This window comes from Triplophysa rosa, linkage group LG14 (assembly GCF_024868665.1).
Source record: "Triplophysa rosa linkage group LG14, Trosa_1v2, whole genome shotgun sequence".
Taxonomy (NCBI): Eukaryota; Metazoa; Chordata; class Actinopteri; order Cypriniformes; family Nemacheilidae; genus Triplophysa; species Triplophysa rosa.
In genome coordinates this window covers 9,311,238-9,330,062 of record NC_079903.1, presented here as the reverse complement: position 1 = coordinate 9,330,062, position 18,825 = coordinate 9,311,238, and the positions used below count along the sequence as shown (strand labels likewise).

Genomic DNA, 18,825 nt, shown 5'->3' with positions numbered 1-18,825 from the left:
TCTGCTGCCTGGAACCCGTATAAATGAAAAAGAATCGAGCAATAACCATGGACTTTTCAAAAGCTGAGTTGTATATTATGAGTGCTTTTAGCATGACCTATTTGAAAGTGCTGCTGTAAGTTAGTGCAGAACTTTGGAGCTGAGAACATAATCATGAACTATGCCAAGAGTACTACATTTATTACTGCAGTTTATAAAGAAAACTCCTCCGAGAGAAACACCATTGGACGATTACAAGGCAGCGGTGCATTTTTAAAAAGATTTACATTACAAATATATTCAGAAATGCTACTCGGGTCGTTTCAGTTAATGCCTGTGTGTGCCAATTATTTTTAGATTTATGTCTTAATATATTGGATATTAATATTAAACCGTTTTTCAAGATCGTGAAAATCCTATTTGTTCATTTTAATGAATATCTTTTATCAAGATGAAGTTTGAAATCATTTATTTCATTAGGTTTTAATGTATGCTGCAATTTTTATTGCTTTGTGCAAAATTGCTGTGTTTTAAAATTATCAAGAAATAATTTCTTAATGTATTTATTTTCTCAGATCAAATTGTTTAAAACAAAGCATGCTTTGTTGGGATTATTTCTAATTGGTCTGTAGGTTTTCCAGTGTTTTCTTAAAGGGATAGTTCACTCAAAAATTAAAATGATGTCATCATTTACTCACTCTCTTGTCATTTCAAACCTGTATGACTTTCTTCCTTCTGCAGAACACAAAAGAAAATATTTTGAAAAATGTTGGTAACCAAACAGCGACATTACCCATTCACTTGCATTGCTTTTGTGTCCATACAATAAAAGTAAAATGGGACCAACGTTTTTTGGTTACCAACATTTTTCAAAATATCTTCTTTTGTGTTATGCAAAAGAAAGAAAGTCATACAGGTCTGAAAGGAAAAGATGGTAAGTAAATGATGACGGAACTTTTATATTTAGGTGAACTTTCTATTGAATTTCCCTTTCCACCATGTTGGCTTGTTAAACTTTTGTAATATTCCTACTGACACAATTGTCAGTTAAAAAAAATGGTCATTAAGTTGATTGCTAACATCATCGTCAAGGAAGTGACGTCATTTTTAGAGACCTAACCTAAGTTACAAAAATCACTATGATTATATCAACATTTCAAAAGTTTGTAACAGCATGTAAAAGAGACCTAGAAAACTCTTAGTGCCATATTTCCCAGTTGACAAATTTGTTATATCCAAAGACTATTGTTTTGCATAAAAACCCCATTTTAAGTATACAATATGTCATTGCTCTCTACAGCCAGGCCTACAATTGCTTTAAAAGAGCGCAAAGATCAGAGCATGCACGGCAGCAAACACACACAATAAAAGTAGAAGACACAATGAGACGTGCGCTCACACGCTCTCTTCCCCACCCACTGTGGTATTGACCCAGCGTCTAATGGACTAGTTTGAAAGGAGGACCACGTCTCCACGGATTACTTAGAGAAGACCGAACTCCACACGCAAGTCACAGTGGAGCGGCCCAGCCGAGGCTTGAAGTGTGGGTGGGCTCGATAAAACCCCAAATATCTAAGTCAAGCTGGGATCATTATCCCGGCTTAATGCACTCTCTGTTTGGCTTGGTGCTCTCCTACTTTTATTTCCTTTGAGAGACCTGAGTGCCGTGTTTACTCACCAATTACCGCTCCTTTCCATCGTTAGAGGACGAATCCTCTCAATTATAGATTTTCTCACATTTCATAAAGGGAAAATGTAAATGTTGTGCGCCTGGATGCAGATTGTAAAGCAGTCTCCACGAATCAAAGCAGTTTGGCATCACAAACCGAGCCCACGTCAAGCAACTACCCACTGAGTGCGTCCGTGTGATTTACAGACTGTATGCCGGTTGGACGCGAGCGCGTGTTAGATTTAGCATTGTCGAGTGGGCTGAGCTTAGACTGCAACACTTTTTCTTTTGAACTTTATCTTTTAGTGTGTTATAAGAAATACAGTATGCATTATTTAGACTTTTCTTGTTACTTTAAAAACAACACATTTGTTGTTAAATTTTCACTAAAATGTCTTTGTTAAATGTGTTTGTTGTAGTTGAGTTGTTGTACCATGTGACAATGATGGGTGTTGTAGTTCCACAGGTTGTGGGTATCACAGCAGTGACATATGACATGTGTTTTCTTTTATCTCAACCAAAGGCATTAAGAAGTTGAAATTAAAGCAGGCAAAAGTTGCTGTGGTGGAATCTAGGTGTAATGGTTATTTATAGCAAAATAAAATTATATAAAGTAAATTAAAATAAAATACAATAATAAATAAAAGCTGACAAAAATTGCTTTGGTGGAATCTAGGTGTAATGATTGTTTATAGCGAAATAAAATTAACAAAATAAACAAAATAACAAAATAATAAATCATATATTTTTAATAATAAAATAAATAATAAACTAATCTAAAATAAATAAAAGCGGACAAAACTTGCTTTGGTGGAATTTATTTATAATGGTTATTTATTGCATCATTGATTAATTTATAGCGACAATAAACAACAATAAATTATATAATAAAATGAAATAAAATGGCTGTTGGCTAATTCCTTGTGTGTTAAGCTTAGTGGATGTCATAATAACAATCATGCGTTTGTTGGTGATTGGGTATAAACACTTTGTTTGCCAAATATAGCCATTAGAATTAGGAAAAAAAATAAGAAAAACCTGCAAAAGGCAAAGTTTTAGTCTGTTAATGGTGTGTAAAAAGTACCACAATACTTCCCATCAAAAATATCAACGTAACATAATTGAGTTGAGTTTCGAGGAAACGCTACTGTAATTCCAAAAGTAACCAAACATTCTTCACTTCATCGCAAAGAGAGAAACTAACAAGAAATAATGACCCTTCAAAACAGCCGTGTACAGCAGTTAAGCAGATAAGTGCTCGGTGGGTAATGCAATGATCAAACAGCGGCGTGACACCTCGGTGGAATACTGCACTCACTTCCTGCTCCTCTGTCTGTTAAACTCACGCTGAGCCGCAACAAAATGGGTGGATAACACAGAGTCACTCAAGCCAGGCCAAAAGTGAGTCAGAGGTTTGACAAAGCGATGTCTGTTCTCCCCAGGCAGCTGGGCTCATTCTGACGACGCGCTGGGGAGAGAACGGCCATGTACATAGACACTAATCTGAGCCCTGTGTCATACCACGGAGGGGAAAAAGAAAGGAGAAAGAGAGAGCTTTGTGATCTAAAGCTGCTATGATGAAAGGATATTGCATTGTTAAGCCAAGCTGCTACCACATCAGCTTTAGAGTCAGCACATATTCTTGCTGCAAGAGACATCAGTTTTAGAGATAAGATCAATGATGGAACACATTTTAGCTTGTATAAATGCAACATGATGGCATTTTCCCCAATGGTCAAGAAATAGCATAATAGAAATGTTTATGGAGGAACAATACTGAAGACTGCATATGCATACATTCTCAAGATATCTGAAGAAGAGGATTTTGTGGGTTTGGCTTCCATCCCAGTAAAAGACATAAATGTCTCATTAAGAAGTTCTAATTGGGTTCATGGAGTTCAGAGACCATGAGAGAGAGAGAGAGAGAGAGAGAGAGAGAGAGAGAGAGAGAGCAAATGTTGCATGTTTAGAAAGTCCATGAGGCACAGTGACAAATGGCTTTAAATAATTATTAATAATAATAATTTTAATAATAAAAATTGGTAATAATAATAATAACAACTATTTTTTATCTACATTAATACTATTATCATTATTGTAACATTGTTATATTTTTTTGTATTGTGACCCCCCCTATGTTTCAGGTTACATTTTAAAGTAACTATTATTTTTTCAGTAGTTATTGTCAATATACTTTTTTTCACTGTATTTTTAATATATAATACAGCATGTCACAAAGTCAAAAAGAGACAAATCCAACTGCTGGGTTACATTAATCTAAAAAATGTCCACATTTAACCCAACCATAAGTGTTTGGGGCTTAAACAACCCATAGGTTATTTCATAACCTAGTGGTGGGGTGTTCCTTTTTGACCACACTCTGCTATTTTAGAGGGAATGCATGAAGCAAAATAGTTTTTTCTTTATTAAGCAAGACTTAACATTTTTCTTTATTTTCTGTGACATGACCCTGAGGTTTTGTTCGATTCACTCAGACAAAGTTCACAGTGCAACTGAAATCTCCACAGAAAGCCCACCACAAGACCACCCCAAAAAGTCATTAAAATGGTACAATCAAAAGAAAAGTGCTGCTTTTGTTAGTTTGTGGCACGGATTTAGAGAATAAAACAGAACAAGTGAAATTGTGCTTCAGTCCAGTGGGAAAAACATAACCACCAGCACCGCGTGCGGGAGACAACTGTAAAATAATACTTGAAATAATACCGAGGATTTGTTTCCAAAGAGAATGGAGCTAAATATATTGTGCACAATAGCTATTATCAAGACTGATGTAGGAACATCGAAACAGCGTGACACTTCTGGGTCGTTATTAATGTCCTTCCTCTTGCCGCACTCAATTTTTCTTTTTTTTCCAGATAAAAAATGTTGCAAATCCGCTGTCTGGCTCTTGTTTTCTTTCTGGAAAGGCATTGGCCTTCTTGTCCCGAGAGGCATAGAATGGAGACAGACATGCTTTGTGTCTCTTGTAAATGTCCCTCCCTGCTTCTCCTTTCACAGGTGGATGGAGATCCAAAATCAGCAGAGCTGTCAGTCTTGGCTCTGAGCGCCAGATACTCTCATGTTCCTGGACCGATGCCTCGCATCTTCGCTCCACGTCAACCTGTCCACATGTAGCAGCCCGAGCCTACATCTATCTTCAGCTCAGACGCCGCCGGTGGAGCCTTCATGAGCATCTCCAGCCATTCTACGCTTCTCAGATAGAGGTACGGTTCGAATATCACTGCAGTCACCTTCTGTCTGATTGATTATAGTGCGAGGCGGCTACTGTATATGAATAAAATGAACTGCACACTTGTTTTATAGTCTGGATAAAATGGAATTTGATTCAAATTTAATCTGAACAGTCGAATTTAAAGAAGATTATTTGTTGTTCTGTATGCCTGTTATACACAAACGTCATGCCAGAGAAACATCATACACAAAGCACAGCAATTATTACTATAGAAACTGAAATCAATCTGAACAAATGAGTTCTTAAAGGGATAGTTCACCCCAACATAAAAACATATTTATTTCTTCATCCTCATGTTGTTCAAAACCTGTATGTGACTCTTTTTTGAGTGAAACACAAAATAAGATATTTTGAGAAATGTCCAATTTTTGTGTCCATATAATGGAAGTCAATGCTGGACAATGTTGTTTGGTTTCAAACTATCTTTTTGAGTTTTGCAGAGGAAAGAAAGTCATACAGGTTTGAAACGACATGAGGACGTGTCACAATTTCTTGTTTATAATTGAAAAATTACTCAGAATATGCAAGAATGATTCTGCGGTTCAGAACCCATCAATGTCAAGCATTGTTTTCTTGGCGTCTAATCATCTAGAAATGGAGCGTTTACGTAATCAAGTTGTCAGGCAAACCAGCTCTCCACACATGATTCAATTTACATTTGACTCGGTGCATAATGTTGTTTGTGAGTTGCAATGTAATGGACAAAAAGACAAAGACTTCAGAGTTTACTTTGCCATTAGAATAGGAATCTATAAGCTAATAAAAAATATACTCACCGGCTCATATATTTTCATACTTAATGCTTCCCATCCTTTTTATCTGCGTGTTGCAAAGCAGGCGTGTATAATATTCAGCTCAAACTGTTGGCAAATTTTCGTATTTTTGTTATTACATATCATTTCGCAGCTGTTTCCGACTGTTACTTTGCCACAGTCATTAGTCACAGCTTATACTTAGGCCCTGAGATTCATGTTTTTGCTGTTATACTTTTAAAAGAAAAAAAAAAACAGCGCAGGCCTGCTATTCGCTTACTAGCGCAAATCAAGATGCTACACCTGGCACGACAAGGTCATGGCTATGGTCAGAGGTCATCTAAAGGGGAAAAATGGATGCTGGAACCGAGTAGTATGTCCTGCCTCGCTATATCGCTCAATCTAATTTAAAGTCCTTAAGAGCAGCAATAAAGCAAAGAGTTTTTCATAGCTAGTTGGTGAGGCCCTGTAGCTAATAGCCTCAGTCCACAGCATTTCAATAGCAGCAGACTGTAAATGTTGCATCAATAGCCCATAACAGCATTTCTCTTTGGACTGTTATGACCCGAATGCCACAGAAGCACATGAAGAGAATGTCGCCGCTCTGAAAGGGTGAAGAATGAGGAAATGATTTTACCTGAATGCCGCTCCGTTAATGTCCCTCGGTGGAGAGATTGATTAAGATTTCAGAGGTGGTTTTCTGGAGGGGAGACGACATTAAAGTCATTGTCCTGAGATTGCATGTCTTTATAGGAGCGAAATCGAGATGTAACTTTATGATGCGAGTAATGGTGCTATACATTTTGGTACAACGCCCTGCATCAAACATACAGTAGTGGCCAAAAGTGATGTCCGATTTGTACAGTTTTTACTTTTACAGCCTCCTCAAGTAAGATTCAACTATCAAATTATGGGGTGTATGGTACAAAATAGACAAAACACTAAATGATAAGGATATACAACCACGGAAAAAATGAAGAGACCATTACACATTTTCATTTAATCGGCATTTCTAGATGTATTGTGGCCATTACAGTCCATTATCTGTTGTGTGTCATTTTTTGCTAAGCCTCCTAAATTCTTCCCAAAGCTGAACTTTAGTTTACACTCAAAGTACAACTATGCAAAAAAAGATGTCAGTGACATATTCATATTTAATGATATGCAAATAAACAAACAACGTTATTAATGTCTATTCAGCATTTCTTGTCTGCCAAAATAATGTGCTGTCTTTGAATTTTCTCTATTCTCTCGTCTTTTTTTCTCAGCAAACATTATATTATTATTATTATGAAGTGTCATAATGTAGTTTGTTTAGATTCTGCTGTGCTGATGTACATTTTATTAATTCATTTAGCAGCGCTTTTATCCAAATGAGAGAGCACCGACAGTAGGTGTTAGGTAAAAAACCAACCAGCACCATCAGGGCCATTACAATGCAGCAAATGAATAGCAGTGGGGGTGTAAAGAGCGATCTATGTTAACCAGTAGTAATGTGTCAAGACCGTATCTGTCAGGCTGACCTTATTCAGCATGTCGAGTTTCATACGCTCCCCCAGTCGCTAAATAATGACTGATCTGGAGAGGGTGGGTGGTAGACCATTTCAGGGTCATTGGGGCTATAGGGCTTGAAGCCGACTGATTTTATATGTTCACCACGTGAGAGAGGTTATCTCAGAAAAGAGCAGCTCGGAAATCAAACCTAATCGTTCCACAGCCGAGTTTATTTTCCTGAGGGTATCCATGTGCTACTGCACTAATTAAAGCAAATATCAGCAGAACGCCCAGCAGAATTTAAGCATTCAAGGGCATAGGATTTTCATCCGCTAGTTAGGTATTCCTTATGGTGAATCTCACTATCGAAACAGTACGCTAGGAAGAGTTAACCAAACCAGAGAACACAGTATGGTGCTATGACAGGATTATTAAGCGTCCTAAAATGGATTATTTACTTGAGATGTGCAGTTTAAATTAAGGGTTTGAGAAAAGTAAATCGTATAAATCAATAAACAATGAGAAAGGAAACGTATGAAGACAGTTGAAGACATTTCATTATTGTGGTGTATGAGAAAACTTTTAATAGACAAAGTGGTATTAGACAATAATATGTTTTTTTTGTTTTATTTGTTGCTGGCCTACAGTATACAGCGATCCATTTTTCATGTTTGACAAGAATTTTCTTTGCCTTTCAGAGTCACACTTACAATTTTCTTGCATTCTGTCTGTACTTTTGTGTAATTGTTAATCTAAATATGTCAACATGCCCGAGATGGACATCCTTGGTTGATGGATCTCCAAGAAGCTGTCCTGTTCAAATCATTTGAAATGTTAAGTCTCAACTCATTTTCTTAAAGGAACAATACAGAGTTTTTAGGAGGATCTATTGACGGAAATGCAATATAATATACAAAACGTACTCGGTTACTAATGTAACCTCGGTTCCCTGAGATACGGGAACGAGTACTGCGTAGCAGGACGCTATGGGAAAACTCCTTTTTCTCCGATGACTGAAGCTTTACAATAACGCAGTGAACACTGCACGGCCATTGGTGCTTGCAAAGTAAAACTTTGAGCCAATGGCAGCGAAGCTGCACGGACCTATGGCGATGGTGCCCGCCAAAATGGGCGGGGCTTATGGCTATATAAGCAGACACATCACCGTAGGGTCCTCAGGTTACTTCGACTGAAGCGACGACCATATGCAGCTTGTAAGCACGGCCAGGAACGCAGTACTCGTTCCCGTATCTCAGGGAACCGAGGTTACGTTAGTAACCGAGTACGTTCCCTATCGATACTTCACTCGTACTGCGTAGCAGGACGCTATGGGGAACCAGTATAATCCCGCCGTGCTACAAGTGGAACGAAAACATCATATAATCCCGAAGCCGTGGCTCGAGGATAGGTATGGGGCAGGGAATCCTGTGGAAGGCGGAAAAGCCAAGCTAATAGGTGGCCTAATCCGGTTAATCGTCCCAGTAGTGTGCTAGGTGCTGGTGTGGTTGAGGGCAACCCCAGCCCAGCAGTAGTCTTAAGCAGAAAGGACCCGGGCCTGTAAGGCCGGAACGTCCAGACTGTAGAATCTGGTAAATGTGGAAGGCGAAGCCCAGCAGGCCGCCGCACAAATATCCGCTATGGAGACTCCGCTAGACCATGCCCAGGAAGAGGCGACACCTCTAGTAGAATGGGCTCTAACTCCCGTGGGGCATAGAAGGCCCAAGGAAGAGTATGCCAGCGCGATAGCCTCAATTATCCATTTAGATAGTCTATGCTTCGTGACCGGAGACCCTCTGGTGCGGTTGCCAAAGCAGACAAAAAGCTGTTCCGACTGCCTGAATGGGGCGGAACGCTCAATGTAGATCTTAAGCGCTCTGACTGGACAGAGCAGATTCAGCTCCGGGTCCTGCTCGGAGGAGGGGAGCGCGGAAAGTGTCACTACCTGTGCTCTAAATGGAGTAGAGAGCACCTTAGGTACGTAACCATGTCTAGGTTTGAGGACTACCTTAGAGTTGTCAGGCCCAAACTCAAGACAGGAGGGGCTCACAGAGAGCGCCTGTAGATCGCCCACACGTTTTACCGATGCTAATGCTAGCAGCAGAGCGGTTTTAAGTGTTAAGGGACGGAGGTCCGCAGACTGTAGAGGCTCGAAGGAAGGGCCCTTCAGAGCTCTCAACACCGTGGGCAGATCCCATATGGGAACGGTGAGGGGGCGAGGGGGGCGTAGCCGCCTGGAACCCTTCAAGAAACGAATGACCAAGTCATTCTTTCCCACTCCTTGGCCCGCTATGGGGGCATGAGAGGCTGCAATTGCTGCCACATAGACCTTGAGCGTGGAAGGGGAGCGGCCCTTATCCAACAGCTCTTGCAGGAAGGACAGAATTAGTGATATGTCACAGGATTCTGGGTCTGCGCCGCGGGTTGTACACCAGGTGGAGAAGACAGACCACTTGAGGTTATAGAGTCGTCTAGTAGACGGAGCTCTAGCCTGTGATATTGTGTTCATGACACTCTCGGGGAGGACCGTAGGCTCCCGTCGAGAGGCCAAAGGTGCAGAGCCCACAGCTCTGGCTGGGGGTGCCAAATCGTGTTGCCTGCCTGAGAGAGGAGGTCCCGTCTCAGGGGAATAGGCCACGGGGCTGCTACGAGCAGCTGAGACAGTTGCGCAACCCAGGGCTGGTTCTTCCAGAGTGGGGCTACGAACAGCACCTTGTGCGCCTGTTCTCTGATCCTCCTGATCGTCTGTGGTATGAGAGCGATCGGGGGGAAGGCATAGAGGAGCCGGTTGGGCCAGTTGTGGGCCAAGGCATCCCTGTCCTTCGAAAAATAGGTTGGGCAATGAGTGTTGTCTTTGGAGGCAAAAAGGTCGATTTCTGCCTTGCCGAAGACTTCCCAAATTTTCTGAACCGACTTGGGGTGGAGCGTCCATTCCTCTGAAGGGACGTTGTTCCGAGATAGCATATCTGCTCCCTGGTTCAGTCTGCCTGGCACATGAGTTGCCCTTAGTGAGCGCAGATTGCACTGAGCCCATTCCAAGAGGCAAAGTACCAGGGAGAAAAGGCGTCTTGAGGAGAGGCCTCCCTGGTGATTTATGTAGGACACCACTGTCATGCTGTCTGATCGGACTAAGACGTGGCGGTCCCGTAAGACCGGCAGGAAGTGGCGAAGAGCCAGCCATACTGCCTGCATTTCTAGGCAGTTGATGTGCAGGCCCCTTTCCTGAATCGACCAGTGGCCGAAGGCCGGTGTGCCATCGCACAGAGCCCCCCAACCCGTTTTGGAGGCGTCTGTAGTGACCACCTTTCGTCTGCATGTGGTGCCCAGGGGCACACCCTGCTCCAACCAAAGAGGATCCCTCCATGGGGCTAGAGCTGTTACGCAGACCTGATCCACCCAGATGCGTAGGCGTCCGAGACGCCAAGCGTGAGGCGGAACTCTCGGTTTCAGCCAGTACTGCAGAGGACGCATCCGAAGAACACCCAACTGCAGTACTTGAGATGCGGAGGCCATGAGACCCAGCATCTTCTGAAACGCCTTGAGGGGGCGTGACGCTCCGGGCGTAAAAGAGGCCGCGAGCTGCTGAATGGCTAGGGCACGGTCTGGCGTGATTCTGGCCGTCAGACGGTTCGAATCGAAAACCGCCCCCAGGAACGAAATCCGTTGGCTGGGGGACAGAGCGCTTTTGGCAAGGTTGATTCTGAGCCCCAGGCATTCCAGGTGACTGAGGAGGAGGGACCTGTGGGACCTTAGCTCTTCCTCTGACTGTGCTAGAACAAGCCAGTCGTCGAGGTAGTTCAGAATGCGGATTCCCGTCTGCCTGAGAGGGGATAGAGCCGCGTCCATGCACTTCGTGAAAGTGCGGGGAGCTAGAGACAGTCCAAATGGAAGGACCATGTATTGATATGCAACCCCTTCGTAGGCGAATCTCAAGAATCGTCTGTGATGGGGGGCTATCTGGATGTGGAAGTATGCGTCTTTCAGATCCAGGGAGAAGAACCAGTCCCCTGGGTATATCTGCGAGAGGATCTGTTTCAGTGTAATCATTCTGAAACGCCGTTTCATAAGGGCGCGGTTCAGATGTCTGAGATCGAGGATGGGGCGGAGACCGCCATCCTTTTTGGGTACGAGGAAGTAGCGGCTGTAAAAGCCCGACTCGGTTTGGTCTGGAGGAACCGGTTCTATGGCTCCTTTGTCCAGTAAGTTCACCAACTCCGTGCGCAGAACGTGTGAACTCGCGCTCTGGACTCGGGTGGTGATCATCCCGCGGAAACGCGGGGGTCTGCGAGCGAACTGGAGTGAATATCCTTGAGATATTATTCCCATTACCCAATCCGATATCCCGGGGATGGCCCGCCAGGCCTCGGCCCGTATGGCAAGGGGTTGAATGCATTGGGGAGGTATGCCGCCTTTCGGGGGCTTGACTCCTGTGGAGAGTGGAAGAGGAAGGTTGCTCTTTTTCTGACAATGTTTGTGTTTTATATAAGTGCCCGCTATAACAGCGGTGGGTTGTGCGGGCGTTAGAACAGACCCGGTATTCACATTTTGAAACAAAAACACATTTTCGCCGGCACCTGGAACAGAACGGGGTGTTTGGGCGAACAAAAGAGCCTTCTTTGAAGGAGGTCCAGCCGCAGCGAGACACGGTCCCTTCCTCTTCCTTTCCTCGGTCTCAGGATGGTGCCTGAGGCGCAGGGTCCAGCGTGATCTTTGGCCGGGGTCCCTGACGCTGAGGGTGGGGGAAACGTCTCCCGGAGCGAGATCGTTGACGCGTCTCAGCTCCTGTTACCTTCTGGGCAGCGGGGGGCGTGGCCTTCACCGGCTGCTGAGTTGGTGCTGGCTTGGGGCGAGCCGACGCAGGTCTGGACCCGGGTCTCTTGGGCAGGAAGTGCTTCATGGCCTGCGAAGATTTCTGCGCTGCGGTGAAGCGTTCCGCAAAACCCTCCACTGCTGGTCCGAAGAGGCCGGTAGCGGATATTGGAGCATCGAGGAAGGGGACCTTGTCTGCTTCCTTGATCTCTGTAAGCGTCAGCCACAGATGGCGCTCGAGCACCACGAGACTGGCCATCGATCTGCCTATCGCCTGGGCCGTGGCCTTGGTGGCGCGTAGGGCGAGATCCGTCGCGCTCCGCAGCTCTTTGAAGGGCGCGATATCTGTACCGGACCCGTCCATGCCCTGGAGGAGTTTGGCCTGGTACACTTGAAGCACTGCCATGGAATGTAGTGCTGAAGCCGCCTGGCCGGCGGACGAGAATGCGCATCCAGCGAGGGCCGAGGTGGTTTTGCATGGCTTGGAGGGATGGGTCGCTTTTGCTGTCCAATCGATGGCCGAGGGCGGACACAGATGTGCGGCCACCGACTCATCCAGGGGAGGTAGCTTCTGATATCCTTTTTCTTCCGCGCCGTCGACCGAGGTGAGAGCGGAGGAAGAAGAGGGTCGTAGTTGGGCTGAGTAGGGAACGCGCCATGACCTGGTGAGTTCATCATGAACCTCCGGGAAGAACGGTGAAGTTCGTTGACGAGGGGCTTGGTGGCGCCCCGGTAGGAACCATTCGTCCAGGCGGCTGCGAGCGGGTTCCTCCGGATAGGACCACTCTAAGTCCAGCTCCTCCACAGCCTTAGTAAGGACCCGAAAAAGCTCGGAATCCAGACCCGGCGCGGGTTCGCTGTGCTCTATAGACGGCAGGGGGGCGGGGTCGAAAGCCGTGCCCGACAGCTCCTCCCCGTCTGAAGCCGCTAACGACATTCTGTCGTCTTCTTCGAATCTGCTTCCGCCAAACGAGACCATGCCGCTGGCAGACGCCGGCGGACGCTGGTCGGCTTGGGAGAAACGAACCGGCGAATTTTCTCTCTGTGGAGAAGGCGAGGCACGCCGAGGGTACGTGATCTCGTGCTTCCCCGAGCGCTTAGTTCCTCTACCCCGCTGCTTCGTCTCCTTAGAGTGAAGCGGGAGGGATCGAGAAGCGGATTCGCTCTCTGAGAAGAAAGCTATCCGCGAGCGCAGAGAGGAGAGACTCATGTTCTCGCAATGAGGGCATTCCGTCTCTCTGAGTGCGTCTTGAGCATGGGAATCTCCCAAACATGAGACGCACTCGCCGTGACCATCAGCGGCGTGCAGGGATATCCCACACGAATGACAGTGATGGCGCGGCATTTGCAACAACGCCGCAGGAAATTTGCTCATAGAAAAATTGCTCTTTTAGAGTTCGCCGGATGGCGGCAGAGAACAGGAACCGGCGCTGCTGAGACCAGCGAATCGCTGAGCAGAGAGGTCCAGTCCGCTGCAGTGCTTTTTCCGACGGCGAAGCTATCAGTCCGAGTAGCGAGGTAGAAGTCGTCGCTGAAGGAGAAGAAATCTGAGAACCATACGGTGATGTGTCTGCTTATATAGCCATAAGCCCCGCCCATTTTGGCGGGCACCATCGCCATAGGTCCGTGCAGCTTCGCTGCCATTGGCTCAAAGTTTTACTTTGCAAGCACCAATGGCCGTGCAGTATTCACTGCGTTATTGTAAAGCTTCAGTCATCGGAGAAAAAGGAGTTTTCCCCATAGCGTCCTGCTACGCAGTACGAGTGAAGTATCGATAGGAACTATTTCTTCAGAGGTGTATAAAGACCTTACGTAATGAACCATTAGTTTGTAATACCTTAGAATAACTGTTTATATCTACATACAGAGCGGCCCTACATACATTGAATTCGCCGCCATGTTTTGTACAGCAGCCCTAAACGGACAAACAACTCTACAACGCGGTTTTCTCTTCCTCTCCGCTGCGGTATCGTGGTGAAACGGATCCGGGATGATCCGTGATTCGTACGGTCGTGCTCTCCGGTGCGGAACGCATGTGACCCGCGGATTAACTGAAGTTTATTCATCATTGAGTAAAAGAGTAAAACGCGCTCTCGCTCGCTCTCCAGTTTCAGCTCCAACGCGCGCTCTCTCTCTCTCAAGTATCTGGACGAGTACAATATTAAAGCGGTTCCAGATAAACAATGACGCTCAAAACTGCTCCGTCACACAGCTAATATTACAACAACAACATATCTTGGTATGTTAGTATGTTACTCACATACTGATCCGAATCAAAGCAACCTCCTCGGGGGTGATTTTTAGACGATCTTTCTCTCCAACGTCTCTCTGCTGGAAAGTATCTCCATAGATATCTGTGAGTACATATCTGCTAAAAGCCTTAGTACCGCAGGGTCTAACGCGTCTCTCGAAAAGTCTTTATAATATTAAGCCAGGTCCTAGCTCCTGCCTGACTTTTATCCTTCTTTTTAAACTTAAAATCCACAAACCTTTTATTTTATGTAATACATAAGTCATAGCTCTTTCTACAGTCTTTCCTAATGCCCGCAAAATCTCTTCCCTGCGTCAACATGAGAACGACATCTTTTTGTACTGTGGTGGCCACCGTCGTGTTTGGACTGAGCGATTCATGGCAAATCTATAATACAACGCTAGTGGCCGCTGTTAATTAAGAACTGCGCCTTTAAATAATAGCAGTTGCTAAATTGTGCAAAAACCCACACCTAATAGTGAGATTTAACGTAAAGGAAACTATTGTAACGCTCATGAACAGAACCGAGTACATTGGTATGGCAGAATCACTAAGCATTCTTGAAAATGGATTATTTACTTGCGGATGCAGTTTGAGTTCAAGACTAGAAAACCGAATCACACAAACTGGGTCCAGATTAAATTATCTCAGCCTTCTTGATGAAACAGTTGATATAATTATCATTCGGTATAGAGGCTTCATGTTTGAGCACACTTATATAAGTAATCAATCATAACAATGGTGTGCTTCTTGCAGTGATTTTCTCGCTGTGCAAAGCCCTTGAACTCATTTGACAGTAATTTCAAATGGAATTTGAATAGAAAATAGGTTTTGAATGGGACGCATTAGTTTAATACACTCCAGCTAGTTTACTCCAGCTAACTCTTTCAGGTGTACACATTTTGAATCAGTTGCATATGCAAAACTGCAGTTATTTTCTTTTAGTTCATTTTGAGAGATATTAATTGACCTACAGTATGATTTTAAAACAGGAACGCAACCACGTTAGATATTGAGGGAAACACAGTTTTCGGTACTTAATATTTAAGACAATAAATCAAATATACATTTTAGTGATTAAATTAAATGTATTTATTTATATTTATTTGGTCCCCCAATCATAAAATATTTGGTTACCTACCTAACATAATGTAAGTCAAGTCCATGAATGTTAGCTGTCAGCTTGAACAAATCATCGCTGTCCTTCTGAAACCTCAGATTGTAACGGTCCTGTCTGTCCCCTTGTGTTCCCCTGCCAGCTTTCCCCGTGTTTTCACTCCATGGACTCTTATTCACCACCCTTTAACAGTCACGGACTACACTCCCCATAATCCTTTTCACCAGTTGGTCACCATCTTTGATTACACCCGCACCTGAGACTCATGATTGCACCCACACCTGATCTGCATTCCCTGGACCCTTTATATTCCTTGTGTTTTGTTCTGTTCATGGTCAGGTCACAATATAAAATAGATGTATTATGGTTTGTGCTAGCGCTGACCTTCTGTTACTTACTCGTGGTTGTTTACCCGTTGTTTTGGATTTGTTTACCTGTCTCCTGTTCCTCCCTACAATAAACTCTCACAAGTCTCCTTCAGTTCCCAGTGTGGCATCGTCCTTCCGTCAGCTCGTGGAGCCTTATACAGATGTCCAAATTCACTGTTTTTCATGAAATGCAAAAAAACACTGTACTTTCTAAAATAATAAATACTCTGTTGTCAAAGTTTACAAGCACTTTCTGATCAGTTTTATTGTTCAGATATTTGCACAACCCAGTGACAAACATACAGGGTGACTAATAATACTGATTTATGGCAAAAGATAAAAATCACAAAATATGGAGATTTCAGAAAGACAGCAGCGATATCCTAGTGTACAAGAATTTTGTCTTCCAGGAATATTAACCAAAAACACCACAAATGCTGTTGACTTATCTTGCACTAATTTAGTTTTTGTCCAATCAAATACTCTCTAGAATTTGATATTATCACTTCCTGTTGCAAATAGAATAGGAAATATGTCAATTACATCCCCTGCAAGTTCATACAGTATGTCCTGTAATGGACTGTTGATCTTGAAATGTTAAATCTTATAAAATTCTTCATTTTTAAGCGTCCGCATTAAACACATTGCCATTTGTCCTTTCTGATGATGTAATGCACTGCTCACATGCCTGACTTTAAATCAATGGCAAACAACATTCATGGAAAGATTAATGTGTTGTAAGAAATATTGTTTAGGGTTTAAATCAGTGTGGGCTGTGAAGTTTTGAATTAATGTCTCAAGAGCAGATATGATCTTATTTATGTGTTTGTGTGTGCAGTGAAGTTCGACCTCCATGTTTAATGGTTGAACACACTCTTGACTCTAACAATTTAGTTTAATGATAACACTATACATCATAATGTCAATTTTTAACATTACATTAATATAGTTTATTACAATACATAACAGCGTGTAATTTCGTTGTCCTAGCAATTACTTACTAAATATAGGCTGTTCAATGCAAGTTGGTGGATATTGTAATATATCCAATATACTGTATACTGTATGTCTAAGTCTGAACTAAAACGCAAACTTGCTTTATTTCACAATGTTTTGTATTAGCGTATACCTCAAGATTATTATTCTGTAGCAAACTGAAATGATGCAACTAATGCTATATTTACAACCCTATTTGAAAACATGATTTTGCTAAATTTTGCAAGAAGCTCATATTGTCAAATTGGGAACCATTGTGTTCAATATCGTTTAAATAGGTCTCTCTTTTAGCCATTCAAAATGGTAAGCTGAGGGAACAAGTTAGATATCAATGACAAAAAAATGAGGACACAAAACACAAAGGGGATGTTAAATATCACTCCAAAATATAGCCAAAAATAACCATAATTCAGTCAGGCAGAATCCATTTGTATTAGCTAGATTTATTCGCAAAGTCTGTCTTCAAAAGAATGCTTTGGAATTTGCATGGCCATGGGGAAGTAATTTGCTATAATCTTACATATTTAAAAGTTACAAATATTTGCCAAGTCAATGCACCCGGGATATACGTTTCAGGCCTGTGGTATCAAGTTTGCCGATCAGAACACTGGATAATGAATGTTCTACAATCTCTAACATCACCTGGAAATTCTACAGAATTGATCACACAGGATTAAAGTATCGATCAGAACATGTCAATAAAAAACACGGCAGATATAATGCATTCCAAATAATCTATTGACATGAAAACATAAAATATTGGCAAATCCATGATTAAACAAAATAAACAAGAACTGCGTACTCCTACTTGGACGACCTAATATACTGTAAAACCATTCCTAAACCCAATAATAACCTTATATAACCAGAATCGAAGTCAATGAGTCGAGCAAAATGAATATTTCTAAATGCGTGTGAAAACTCATCTTCGAAAGAGAGCATTTATCTTCAAAGATTTTTTCTCGTCACATCAAAGAATTTGGCCTAGAGGGCCAGCTGCATGCAGGAACCGTGAATAGAAGTCTGTTTCACAAAATATGCCATTGCTTTCCTGTCTCCGTCAAAACGTTCTTTTGAAGAGCTGCCCGGTTTTGCGGGAGCCCTGCGCAAAGGTCACGGCCAATTATGGGTTTGTGAATGTGTCGCTGTTTGTGTGTTTTGATTTCCTCCGGCACTTAAAGAGGTCTTTAAGAATGGCCCACTGCAATTCACATTGGGTCATCAAACAAGAAAACAAACAGAATTACTGTGTTTCCCTAAGAGAAACGGCAAAATGAGTTGTTGACCCAGCTTGTATCTTCGTGGTTGTCTCTAATTTGACATTTCAGAATTCATTTAGAGTATTTGTGAAAATAAATTACTGAAATGTTTTGCTTTTCATTTGTTGGCAGGGCCACCATTTTTATATATGGCCTTTGACTTTTTACTGTGAGGAATAGCTACATTTGCCAGAACCATTTTTACTGGGCTGCCTTTATGAAAGAGGCTAATGTAAAGAAATGTTTGACATTTGACAACAAGATCCCAACAGGAGTTAAATGCATGTTTTAACATTTTTCCATTAGTATAATTTACATCTGTAATGTTTATGTGCAGGGCCGTGCAGTGACCTTTAAAGGGGCAGGTGCTCAAAGTATAAAAGGGTCACATGGAACAAGGCTTTAAATATGGCTGTGCTCAAAACGTCAATACAGCATCACTGTACAGGTATATCGCGATGCATTCCTTGCTGATACGTGTATCAATACGGATGCTTCTGTAATTGATAAAGCAGCAAATGCCATGATGCTGGGATTAGAAAGTAATAAAGTTGTCCATAAACCTTTAGCTCGATTCTTAAGGCCTTAGGCTAGATTCATATTTCGCGTCTAAAACCGCGCGGAAAACGCGAGCTGCACTGTGTTCTCCTTTTTCCCAAAGCGCCTGAACTTTGCGCTCTCCTGGCGTCTGTCGTCGCTAAACAACCATGAGCCACGATAGCCGTTGAGACGAGGAGGTATAAACAAGAATATATGGATTATATGCACTGAAAATAACTTGCAATAACTCTGCTACTAGATTTAGTTATGCTGTGATCATCTGTGTCTCCATTTTCATTGATCTTGTCTATATTGGCTGGTTGGTTCTTGTCACATGACCC

At 43.0% G+C, this 18,825-nt stretch overlaps 1 protein-coding gene across 2 annotated transcripts in view; it reads left to right on the top strand.

The window, feature by feature from the left end:
- zgc:172282 (leucine-rich repeat and fibronectin type III domain-containing protein 1-like protein) overlaps positions 1 to 18,825 on the top strand; it is a 103,381-nt gene that overhangs the window by 34,384 nt on the left and 50,172 nt on the right. For both annotated transcript variants that reach the window (XM_057351564.1, XM_057351565.1), the window contains one exon: positions 4,667 to 4,872. The gene's annotated coding sequence lies outside the window, so the exon portion shown is untranslated. The remainder of the gene's footprint in view (positions 1 to 4,666; positions 4,873 to 18,825) is intronic.